General features: G+C 44.4%; 1 long non-coding RNA gene across 1 annotated transcript; it reads right to left on the bottom strand.

Annotated features, from left to right (window-relative positions):
• Nucleotides 1-7,733: 7,733 nt before the first annotated feature.
• On the bottom strand, nucleotides 7,734-12,502 carry LOC310689093. The gene is made up of 3 exons (XR_014517306.1): nucleotides 12,332-12,502; nucleotides 9,077-9,213; nucleotides 7,734-8,595 (listed from the first exon to the last, which is right to left on the bottom strand). It is a non-coding gene; the product is annotated as an uncharacterized lncRNA (long non-coding RNA).
• Between the last annotated feature and the right edge of the window lie 150 nt (nucleotides 12,503-12,652).

Raw genomic sequence — 12,652 nt, 5'->3', positions numbered from 1 at the left:
CTTCCTACTTAGCTCCTGTTTGCTCCTGCTTAGCCAGTCCTGCAGTAAAACATTCACTTAAATATGCCCACATTTCACTGGATGCCAGGACTGGACACGCTCCCTTCTGTTCTAGACAGAGGATGGATGCAAAGGGTATCTCTCTCTGAGTGAGTTTGGTATTGCCTAGCTTAGGTGCCTTTCTCCCTATTTGGCAGACAGGTGGCCCTGATATATGAGTCTGCTTGCCCTGTTTTGTGCTCTTGTCTTTCAAATAATAATTATTATTATTTATACCCCAGCCACTCTGGGTAGCTCCCAACAGAATATTAAACACACAGTAAAACATCAAACATTAAAAACTTACCCACTCTTCGCCACAAGTTCCTAGGACAGGTTACAATAATAAAATGTAAAATTATAAAATAAATAGAGCAGGGTTTTTTAGGGGGAGAAAGGTGACGGTACTCACCATGAAGTTGTTACAGTAAGCGCCATATTTTTAACATTTGAGTACCCCCAGAAAAAAGCACTGGTCGCAACCATAAAACAAGTGGGGAGGGAGGGGATTACAAGTATAGAAACAATTCTGTCCGGTGCTATTTTTCTCGAAAAAGAGGTGCCGGAACTCACCATGAACTTCTTCCTTGTTGTCTTAGAACAGCTATGGCGCCCACCTGAGAAGACTGGGGCTGGGGGGGGGGGAGCCCTGATTATGTCACACCCTTACAGCAGCCATTTTCTGCTATAACACAGACTCCCCCGCCACAGCAGCCATCTTGTAGCAGGCAACCAGGGTAATGTGCAGGCCCAAAAAAAGACCAATGTCTCTGGGTTAGGTCCTGCTGGCTACTGGGTGCTCTCCCATGCCATACTATTTCATATCACAAAAGCACAATCATTTATGGTATATCCTGAACATATCTGCACCACACAGCAAGCACTTTTATTTAAATATTTCTACTCCAGCATTCCAAAATTGTGTAAGCAGATTATATATATATAAAAACTGTAAGACAGAGCTATTCAGCATGGCCTTTAATTTGAATTCAGCCTGATCCTTTATTTCCCTTCTCCTTCCCTTTTATGAAGATTACCCACTCTGAGACCCCACAGCTAATTCTCCCCTGGTCTCCTCACTGGCCCAAGTAGGACTAATTCAGCCAGCTAGCCCTGGTGACTATCTAATGCTTATTAGATGGATTTCCCCCAAATTGATTTCTGAACTTTGAATTTTATTGTTATTCATGTTTTTATACTGTATTTTATGCTGCTTCTACCATTAAGTGTTTTAAATTTGTTGTTAGCAACCCTGAGCCCGGTTTTCTGAATAAATAAAAAAAAATTTATTATTATTATTATTAACCCTCAAATATTCCACAATCCAATTTCAAAAATCCAGTCCAAAATCCACAATCCAGTCCAAAATCAATGAATCTGTAAGCAAGCAGCTTCACACATTTTCACCCCATCTTCTGCAGGTGCTTCCTCATAGCCTGGAACAGATGCTCTTCCAAAAAGAAAAGAGGTGTCAAAGACAGGTAGTGAGGGGGGGTCATCCCTCACAGGAGGACAAAAAGGAGACTATGAGGAAGGTGTGGATGGAAGGTCAAGCAGAGACCTTCCAGCTCTGAAGCATTCTTCCCTAACCCAGTTTTGCTTGGATGAAAGAATTGAGGGGATGCTCATCAAATTTGAGGTTACACCAAACTGGGAGGAATAGCTAATGCCGCAGAAGACAGAATCAGAATTCAAAATGACCTTAACAGATTGGAGAACTGGGCACAAGCTAACAAAATGAATTTCAATAGGGACAAATGTAAGGTTCTGCGCTTAGGCAGGAAGAGCCAGATGCACAAATGTAGAATGGGGGGCACCTGGCTTACTAGCAGTACATGTGAAAAGGATCTAGGAGTCTTGGTGGACCATAAGCTTAATGTGAGTCAAAAGTGTGGTGCAGCAAAAGAAAGCTAATGTTATTCTAGGCTGCATCAACAGAAGTATAGTGACCGGATCAAGGGAAGTAATAGTACCATTCTATTCTGCCTTGGTCAAACCACACCTGGAATACTGTGTCCAATTCTGGGCACCACAATTGTAAGCAGAATATAAGCAGAGGGGGGCAACCAGTGGCGTAGCGTGGGTTGTCAGCACCCGGGGCAAGGCAAGTAATTTGCGCCCTCTAACCCGTGGATTTGCACCCCATAACCCGTGGATTTGTGCCCCCTAACCCTAACCCCCAGATGTTGCGCCCGGTGCGGCCGGCCCCCCCCTGCACCCCCCATGCTACGCCACTGGGGGCAACCAAGATGATCAAGAGTCTAGAAACTAATCCTTATGAGGAGCGCTTGAAGGAGCATGGTGTTCTATTTTGTCAAAAGGGTTATATGGTTAAGTTCAGTAATAATAATAATTCCCCCAAAGCAAAAGTGCTAGAATTGCTGAGTTTGGGCATAATTGTGTGAATTTTAAATGAGTTGTATTTGGCTACAAAAGAAGAGGTCGTTCATCAGGACTGTGATATGAAGAAAAACATTAAAGCTATATGGAAGAAATGAATGGAGATGCAGCACTGTAAAATAGAATAGATCGTGATCAAGGAGAGATCATCCCATGTAGATGAAGAAGAGTTTGGATTTGATATTCCGCTCTATATCACTACCCGAAGGAGTCTCAAAGCGGCTAACATTCTCCTTTCCCTTCCTCCCCCACAACAAACACTCTGTGAGGTGAGTGGGGCTGAGAGACTTCAAAGAAGTGTGACTAGCCCAAGGTCACCCAGCAGCTGCATGTGGAGGAGCAGGGAAGCGAACCCGGTTCACCAGATTACGAGTCCACCACTCTTAACCACTACACCACTATGCCAAGACAGGATAGTGCACAGGGTGGACGTTTGATTGGTTGCTGCCACGGCTGTCAGCGGCTATTGGGCGTGTTATTGGTTGCTGCATCAAGGGCTGGTGTTGATTGGCTGATGTTGCGGCAATTGGGTGAGGGGACATACGAGAGACAGATTTTGCGCTGTGTGCCACTGAGCGATTTTCGGCAATCCCACCTTTAAAAAGCTCAATAGGGGGCGTCTTATACATGGTGGCATCTTATACACAGAAAAATATTTACACTAGGGTTGGTGTGATTTTAATGAACAGCGTGCATCAACATGGACAAATGGGCACATTTGCACAGAGACATAGGGAACCCACACACTCCACAGCGGATTACAATTACTGCCCCGTCGATATGGAGAATTACAGTACCAACTGATAGCAGACAATGTGAAGACTGAAGAAGTTTCGTGCATCACATGACCAGTATGCATACTCCCTAAGTCGGGGATCCAAACAGTGACCAGACCATATACACATGCGCCAATTTTTGTTGTTAACTTGTGCACATTCTTCAACATCACATGGAAACTCTGCATTTTATCATTAGTTATTGTGTTTATTTGTGTCCCAGTATGTTTCCGAGCACAATTCAAAGTGTTGGTGCTGACCTTTAAAGCCCTAAATGGCCTCAGCCCAGTATGCCTGAAGGAGCGTCTCCACCCCCATCGTTCTGCCTGGACACTGAGATCCAGCACCAAGGGCCTTCTGGCGGTTCCCTCACTGCAAGAAGCCAAGTTACAGGGAACCAGGCAGAGGGCCTTCTCGGTAGTGGCACCTGCCCTGTGGAACGCCCTCCCACCAGATGTCAAAGAGAACAACTACTACCAGACTTTTAGAAGACATCTGAAGGCAGCCCTGTTCAGGGAATCTTTTAATGTTTGATGTATTACATTATTTTAATGTTTTTGGAAGCCGCCCAGAGTGGCTGCGGAAGCCCAGCCAGATGGGCGGGGTATAAATAATAAAATTATTATTATTATTATTATTATTATTATTATTATTATTATTATTATTAATGAACCACTGTGCAACAGAGTCCTCTGAGCAAATCACAAAATATATCGGTTTAGCACAATTATAGAATGCAATCAAACAAGCACTGAAAGCCAATGACCAAGGCAGCTTCGTGACCAGGAAGTGTGCAAAATTCTCCGTTTGTGCTGTCAGTTTGTGTGCGTTCTCTGTTCCTTCGATAGAACGCACACCACTATTAGTGTCCTTTTACCATTGATTGCAATGCGTGCATGAATGTGCATGCGTCCGGGAGAATCCCTGCCTTCGCTCGCCCTGAATTAGATCACACCATTTCCTTTCTTTCGACCCACTGGTCTTCGAAACGAAAAGGCCTATGCTAATAGAAAGGACCTCGCTTGGCCAGGCCTGAAGGTGCTGACCTTTGCTTGCCTGTGCCCTGGGAGGCAAAGGGTGGGGTGAAATCAGGCTGTCTATGGATAAAGGCAGCTCATTAGATCATCACCTCTGAGATGCTGCATTGAAAGTGCAGCAGGCTGTATCGAGGACTTCCTAATGCCAGCCTCCTTAAGGCAGAAGCCATTTGTATCCGGTGACAGTGGGGCAATCTCATATAAAAGGTCAGCCTCAAGTAGAGTTACCAAGTGACCAGGAAGTCAGGGGAGGGGGGGTGGCATCCTGAGCCCTTAAATGCAGAAATAAGCAGGTGAATATTTTTTTTCCCAGCAGGGAGAAATAGACACGTCCCCTTGTTAATACTTGCCTGTTGAAGTCACAAGTACCATGGGCCGCAGAAAAACTGGCAATTTTCAAACTGCCATCTGTGCAGCACAAGTCCAGTTCTGCTGGGAAGATTTTTGAACAGTGAAGAATATCTGTATTTGGTCTTGTGATCAGTTGATTTTCTGATTGTGGCAGCTTTAACGTGGGACAGCCTGCTAACAGGCTAGCAAAACTCTGGCCTAGGAACCATGGTTTTCATAATATGTCACTGGTTTTCATGAAATGCACCAAAAAAGTATGGGATTTCTCTTTTGGAATTATAGAAACAAAATCCAAAAACTAATGGACAGGATATTTTTGGAGAAGGAAGCCAGGTGGATTCTGAGGTTGACATCGTGGCTCCTATAGGCTTTAATAAGATTCTGGGGTGATTACCATAACTTTGAGATACAGCTATTTGGAATTTGGAGTAGTTGGGGAGGTATATTTGGCCCTAGCTGCTTGGTTTAGTATAACATAACAATACAACACATTTAAATGTTGAATCATTATTTCACCAAGCAAGTAATCAGTCTTAACATTCATTTTCAATCTAGTATAATAAGTATTAGAATACTTTTTCTTGATCACTGTGTATTTCGCTTTCTGAAAAAGATCAATGTAGGGTGTTAGTTTCTCATGTGCTCCTTTTAAAGTCAATTATGGTTTTATATACTTTACATCGTATCTATAGACTTATATCATAGGACACTATTCAGCTCTGAAGTTTAATATAGATTCTTAAGACAGATTTTGGATTTCCCTGTCGAAGAACCAGCGGGGTCTGAAACGTGCTAAATTAGCGTGTTTTGTCTACCTGCTGGTTTTTGTTCCTGCTTCCAACTAGTTTTGATGATGATGGAAAAACAAGTTTATTAAATGCTAAACCAGGACCCACAGCAATTCTCAAGGAATACACACACACAAATCACTTGAGGACCCTGCTCTGGTTTGAAGGAACAGGCAGGGAGCAGGAGATAGCATGTATGGGCACAACCTTTTTCAAATATCTCACATTGTCATGCCACAGAAAATGCCCATGTGCAGACACATAGGTTTTGGGTGATTTCTTCCACTGTAAGAAAACTGTAAGATATGAAATGGTTATAGCTTTCTCCTCAACCAGCTCCTGGAAATCTTGTGGAATCGATCAGAAAATAACCCTTGCAGGGCACCTTGTTCCAGGACTTCAACTGGGTGAATGGACAGAATGGGAGGGAAGTAATCTGACCAGACTGCTGCGATCAGTTCAATAAACCAATAGAGAAAAATCTGGATTCACACAAGCCAGCACTAGATAGATGGCCACAGCATTCCACATTTACATAGCAAGCATTGAGTGTTGTAATCATTTCACATATATTATCTTGGCTAAACTTATGACAGTCCCATAAAGTGGGCCAGTATTGTTGCCTACGTACAGGTAACTCGCGACTTACCCACATTTAACTTGTGTGCATTCAGCTTTACATCCTTGTCAATCAAAAATTAAAAAGGGGTCAGAAGAGGGGTGGGCGTCAGGGGGAAAAAGACTTCGGCAAGCCCACCCACCATAGACCCCAATGCTTTTTGACACTGTGTGTTAATGGCTTTACGCACTAACCCAGCATAAGTTGAGCGTTGCCTGTATTGCAAGTGAGGACTGAGGGACAGTGATTTGTCCAGAGCCCTCCTCTTTAAATTCCTGACATGGGAAATAAATAAAATAAAAAAATTGTAAAGTTGGCATGGGCAAAATTTAACCCAAGAACTTCCTGGCCATTGTGCTCTAGATAAACTGATTGTTTGGGAGTAACATAGATTTTAATTGAGGGCCATGCTGTATCTCAACAACAACAGTCTAGTCCACAACTGGATCTTAGTTTGGTTGGGATATTTCATTCCAGTGGACAACTCCACTTCTCTTTGGGACGTATTATGAACAGTGTGGTTCCATGGAGAGCAAGTTGCCGCAAAGCCCTTGCTATCTGCAGCCTTGGGAAGACCAAATATAAACCTGCAGTCCAGAAAGTTTTAGGTTATCTCTCTGTAACTCAACATATTTATATGTACCTATCCAACTGAAGTGTTTGGTTATATTATCTACCCAGGCAGAAACAAAGACAAAGATAAAAGTTCAAACTCTGTAGAAACATTTAGGCAGTCATTCTGCTCCATTGAAACCAAGGGGGAGTTTTGCTGATGACTCCAGCAGCAAAAGGATTTCAGCACTGCAACACTCCCACCTGTTTATACTCCGAAGCAGGCAAGGCTCAGTGCAACGGGACTCTGAACCCCTATCTGAGTGCAGAAAGGAGGCCTAATGTTGTTTGCTCAGAAGTAAATTCTACTGAGTTCAGCTTGGCTTAGTCCAGGCAAAGTATGCAGAGGAGGACTACATCTTAAATTATGGGAGCAGGGAGGTATATGAAAGGATCGTGTTTTCCAGAGCGTGTTTATTGCACTGACCTAAACTTCCTGCTAGATTCTTCCTCCTCAAGTTGAAAAGCTAAAACAGCCAAGAACCTTAAATAAACAGATTTATTGTGACATTCGCTTTGCTGGACTGCGGTTCCTCCTCCTTTCTCAGTTTCTCCCGAAGCCGCTTGTCAGAGAATCCCAAGGATGAAGAATCTTCCGCAGGGAGGGTCTCCTTTTCCGTGGCTGCTTCAGGGGGCTGGGGCTCCGCGGGAAGAGAGAAAGAGGTGGGAACTGGGGTCCCAAATTTGCCCTCGGGTCTCCTTCGCCCATTGCTTGCAGCCGAGATGAAAACCTTTCCTTGGGAAATGCCAATTGTGTACTGTTAGGAGGGGGTCCCTTATTTGGCATAGGAGCTCTCCCTCCTCCTGGCCGATTCCGGGTATTCCTGAAGAGTTTTAAACTATACATTTGCCTGCAAAAATAGCACCTTCCGAACGGATGGAAGGGCGCCACAAAAATCACAATTCTGGATGGGTTGTTTCTTTTTTGACACCTCCCCTCCTTTTTTCCTTTCAGCTTCTCATCTCCATGACACTTCTTTTCTAACATTTCTGACACTCTTAGTAAACAGCTAGAACTCTCTTAAAACCAGAAATTTCCAGGAAAAGTTGGGACAGCCATAAATATATTTATATGGCTTGTCTTTTGTGTAATTAATAAATGTCAAAGAAATGAGAGATAGATATACACATTTTAATCTATGTGTAAACATAAAGCATGCATGAAGTATATTTCTTATTATTCATATTGCACCCTCCTCAACGCAGGCTGGCAGATTTAATATATACCTCATGAAGTCCACTACAAACCGATCTTTTACAAACCTCTTTCAGTATGAGTATAGCGTGGATTTCTCCTACTCTGAGCTGTAGGATCTTACACAGTTATATATATATATTTAAGTCAGCTAATGGAAAACGAAGAATTTGACTCTGCTAAGTCACCACATCAAAAATAAGAAGTTTTCCTCTCTTTTCCATATCGCCGACCACGCCGGGGTCCAAATCCAGCCGGAATTGCCGAGTAGGTTCATTGTGCGTTGGATTTAGATGGATCTCTGAGCCGATTTGAACTGAATTCCGCTCGAGTGCTTTCCGGATCGAGCTGCAGGAAAGCTCACGAGCCGGTTTACAAGGCTTTGATTTGCTCGCTTAATTGGAAGTTTACTGCTTTCAACAAAAGTTACTACCGAGGAGTTGAGGGAAGTGCTTTCGGGATCTTAGGCAGGTGTTTGCGTGGAGCGCGAAGCCGTGAAGAAATTTGTTGGATGTCAGGAAAACTCTTCAAGCAAACACCCGAGAGTTAAAAAATATATATATACAAATTTCCTTTGTTCCCATACTGGCTTAGAAAGGTATTTCCAAAAATATAGTTTTTCGGGCACCTTCCACCGAAAAGAGCTGAAACCTAGTAAATTTTTCATGCTATTCTTAAAGTTTCCAAAGACCTCAGATCGAAGCAGGCTTTCCTATAGCTCAGAACAGTCGCTGCCTGCCTGTAGATTTATCGTTTCCAACAAGTGGGAAACTTTCCCCTAAAGTAAAAAAGAAAGAAAGAAAATTATTTATAGCTCAAACTTTTCAGGTTTTAAATTCGTATGTCCTCCTCCTCCTCTCCCTCTCCTTCCCTTAAACTTCAGAAAGAGAGACGTCGGCTGCATTTCTCTTTTGGATTTCTCACAAGTAAACGTGAAATGTCCTCGACCAGCGAGAGAGTCCACCCAAAAGTGGCGATAAATTAAAAAATCGCGGCCCGAGTTTCTCCTCCGAAGCCAGCTTCCGCTTTCGGAGAGTTAAATTTGTCCCTTTGACAATCAACAGCAACTTTTGCCTTCCTTTTGAAAGCGCAACAAAAAGATTTCACGCCCAACTTGAGCGGAACAAAGAGACCTCGCGCCGCTTTGCTTCGGGACCCCCCCCCCGCCGCCGCCCCGCCCGCCTCCTCCTCCCGTGTTAAACGGAGGGTGAGTCGCTTGTTAGGGGGGATGAGAGGAGAAGACTCAATTTTATACATACTTTCTTATTTGAGAGAAGGGTGTCCCTGAGTTGGAATCACGAGAGGACTGCAGGTTTGAAAGGGAAATTCGGGATCTCTCCATAAAGGACGTTAAAAGCTTTCAGTCTCATTGGATTTTTTTATTTAATTTTTTTTACTAAAATGTTAAAGAAAGAAATAAAGAAAGAGTATAAAATAAGCCACGTAGATAAAGAAAGTATATTTAAATAATCCATATGCAGAAAGTATATAGGAAAAAAAATGTAGACAGAGGTATGTATATGAATATATAAAAGGGGGTATAAATCTACACATATAAAGTCTAGTTGTACAGTCTCACAAATAAAGCATGCGTAAGATAAAATTGGGCATGTTTAAGAAAGGTACTGCGTAAGATGTAAGAATGGGAAGGTTCTATAGCTGGGTTAAAGTGGCCTTTGAATTTAAATAACTAAAACGCATTGTATTGCATTGTACTGTATTGTACTGTATTGTATCGTATTGCTACCACCAACTTGCGTGTGCTCCTGGGGAGTCTGGTGTATGAATGCATACATGCAGGTCAGCACAGGGGTACACACACCTCGCGTACACAAGCCTCACACGGTGAAGTCAGTCAGCATCCCAGTTAAACCGAATTCTTTGGCGTTCAGCCGGATGGAGTCCTCTTGGAAATACAAATAGCACCGGAATCGAATCAAGAGGGCGATGGAAACGGCAGCCTGCTGAACTCCTGGGGTGTCTTCAGTTTAATGGGAGGGACAGGGGTAAAATGTCACCTCTCTTTCACCATACACCCCCTCCCATTCCCCCCTTTGAGGCTTTCAATTGGGAAGTTTTCCTCTGTTCATAAAGGGAGGCTGCTCCCCCCAACACAAGTGCTCTTGCGCCCAAGCGGCAATCGTATTAGCCATCAGTACTGTAAATCGCATTCTTCCCTTTCCAAAGGTCTACGGAGTTGACGCCAGACTTAAGGTCATACTTCGAATTAGACTCGTGGGTTTTAATGGGACTTAAGTAAGCCATGCCTAACTTACTTTATGTGCGATTAAGTCTGGATCCAGCCCTAGAGCTTTCCTCTGCTTTCAAAGAAACCTGTGGCCTTTTCTTTCTTTTTTTTCTCCTTCCACGCTCAAAACCCAAAATAGTATAATTGAGCTATCTTGATGCAAGGATTTGGAAGGCTGCGCGCTCTCCCTTCTTTCTTTTTCCCTTCTTTATTTCTTTTCTGTCGTATTTGAAACTCTCCCTGATGTCCTCCTCGGTGGGTTAGAATAGAAACAGGATTAACTTTCTCTGACCTTAAAAGAAGGTGACGTTTCCATCTAGCGATTCCCAGCAGCAAGAAACAGATTCCTGGAGGAGGGGGGGGCGGGTTGGTGGGGTTGGTTGGAGGGGTTGAAAGGGGTGGAGAGGGTGAATTGAAAAGAGGGCAGCTTTAACAAAACAAAAGATGGCCACAGGGTTGCCAGAGATAAGATTGTCCCGCCAAACAAGGAGAGAGAGAGACAGAGAGAGAGAACTCCTTTCGAAGTTACTGATTAAAAACTGGGAGGTGGGAAATAAGGGGGTGTTGGACGGAGAGAAAGGAGACCCTCACACACATACGAAAAAATAAGCCCTTTCAAACTCGAAGTGAAAAACGTGGTAAATTCAACAGTGGTAGCTATGTTAGTCTGTGGCTATCATTATATCATCATCATCATCATTATTATTCAAAATAAAAAAAATCCTTCCAGTAGCACCTTAAAGACCAACTAAGTTAGTTCTTGGTATGAGCTTTCGTGTGCATGCACACTTCTTCAGATACACATATAATAATAATAATAATAATAATAATAATAATAATAATAATAATAATACATTGGTCAACTGTACGGACATTTTCCTGGACTGGAGCCTCAGCTCCCTTACAGGAAAAGCTGGTGGTGACTGACTGCACAGTAATGTGTTAGCCTTGCAGGTGTCACAGGACTCTTGGATTGAGTTTCATCCCCCGAAATGTGCGATCTTTCCTGGCTAACTGACTTGACTTGCCAGCCTGTGAGTCAAGGAACTTCGAAGCTTTTGGGGGAGGTGACTCTGTCCTCCCTTTTCTCTTGCGCCCATCTCGGTTCTTTGCACCCCCTCTTCTTCCCCGCATCCATTTCTTCCTCTCCTCAGCCCCAAGCTTTTTGGAGTGGAGAGAGAGGGGGGGAGATGGAGAGAGGAGGGCACCGTACCCCAAATCCCGACAGGTGGCTAGTCTTAAGACTCACCAGTTTCAAGGCCACCATTGCCTTGCTCATACCTTGAGGCCAGATTTCCAGACCACCTCATTTTGCACCAAGAAAAAAAGCTCCACCCAAAAAAGCGCTTCGGACTACCAGTCCTGCCTCTCTCTCTCCAACCCCAACTGCATTCGCCTTCAGTAGGAGCAGAATCCCTCCCTTGTCCAATCGCTTTCTTCCTTTCCTTTCTCCTTTTTGTTCCTCTGGCATTTACAGCCGCATAAATCTTGCAATTCGCACCCAAGTCTTTCTGGCCCCATCTCCCCCGCCTTTCTCCAACCAAGAAAGCTATGAAACTCTCAAACTCCACTTCGGACACATTGCAAAACTTCTCCCTCTTGCCAGAAGAAGCGAGGCTCTTCCTCACTTCCTTACCTAGATCATCTCCTAACGTTGACCCCTAGGGTGATGGGCGGAAGTAATAGGATTTTAAATTCATTCCCTTTGAATTGGCACCCAAGATCTCAGCGCCTCTTTGGAGTCTTTCCAGTGGCCTGGCGTGGGGGTGCAGGGGGGGCCGGCCGCACCGGCCGCAACATCTGGGGGTTAGGGTTAGGGGGCGCAAATCCACGGGTTAGGGGGCGCAAATTACTTGCCTTGCCCCGGGTGCTGACAACCCACGCTACGCCACTGAGTCTTTCTAAAGGGGCAAGCTCATTTCACCGGCCAAACCCTTCTCCCCTTCGCGTTCACCGTCCGGATATTTCCCTGAGGTGCCTCTGCTTTAAATACAACCACAGAGAAAGCGAGTCCACCTCCTCTTCCAGATGTTAAACGCAGCGCCAGGTCTGGGCGGCATCTCCCTAGGCCTTCCTGCAAACTCCTTCCTGCTATTAATTCGCCAGTATTATTATTATTATTCATGTTCCACGAAGGCAAATCGGAGAAGCTCGCCAAATGCAGGAAATTTCGGTCCTTTGTCGCCCCGCCAGCTCCCACCTCCCCAAAACAAAATGTGAAGAAAAAGAGAGAGAGATTGAGAGAGAGAGCGCGCGCATGACTTACCCCTGAATGGAGGTTGGAGTTGGGGCAAAGGGGAACCTGAAGGAAGGATCAGAGCACTGTTTGGGAGCGGAACAGGGCAGGCAGATGCGCTTCCTAAGCAAAACTGATGGCCAGCAACGCTATAGATTAGCATGGGGTCACCAGCACACACGGATTTGATCAATACCCCCGCACTCACGTGCCAGATGGTTTTGGAAGAAGAGAAAGAAAAGGAAGAGAAGGAGGGGAGGGGGACAGGAAAAAAAACCTTCCAAACTAAAAAAAAAGAGAGACTTCAGGTCCACCCAACGCCTGCCTCCCTAGTATCCCACAGACCTGTGG

Source organism: Podarcis liolepis (genome assembly GCF_965112155.1).
Source record: "Podarcis liolepis genome assembly, chromosome: 11".
Taxonomy (NCBI): domain Eukaryota; kingdom Metazoa; phylum Chordata; class Lepidosauria; order Squamata; family Lacertidae; genus Podarcis; species Podarcis liolepis.
The sequence above is the reverse complement of the archived record's forward strand: the minus strand, read 5'-3'. Positions and strand labels throughout refer to the sequence as shown.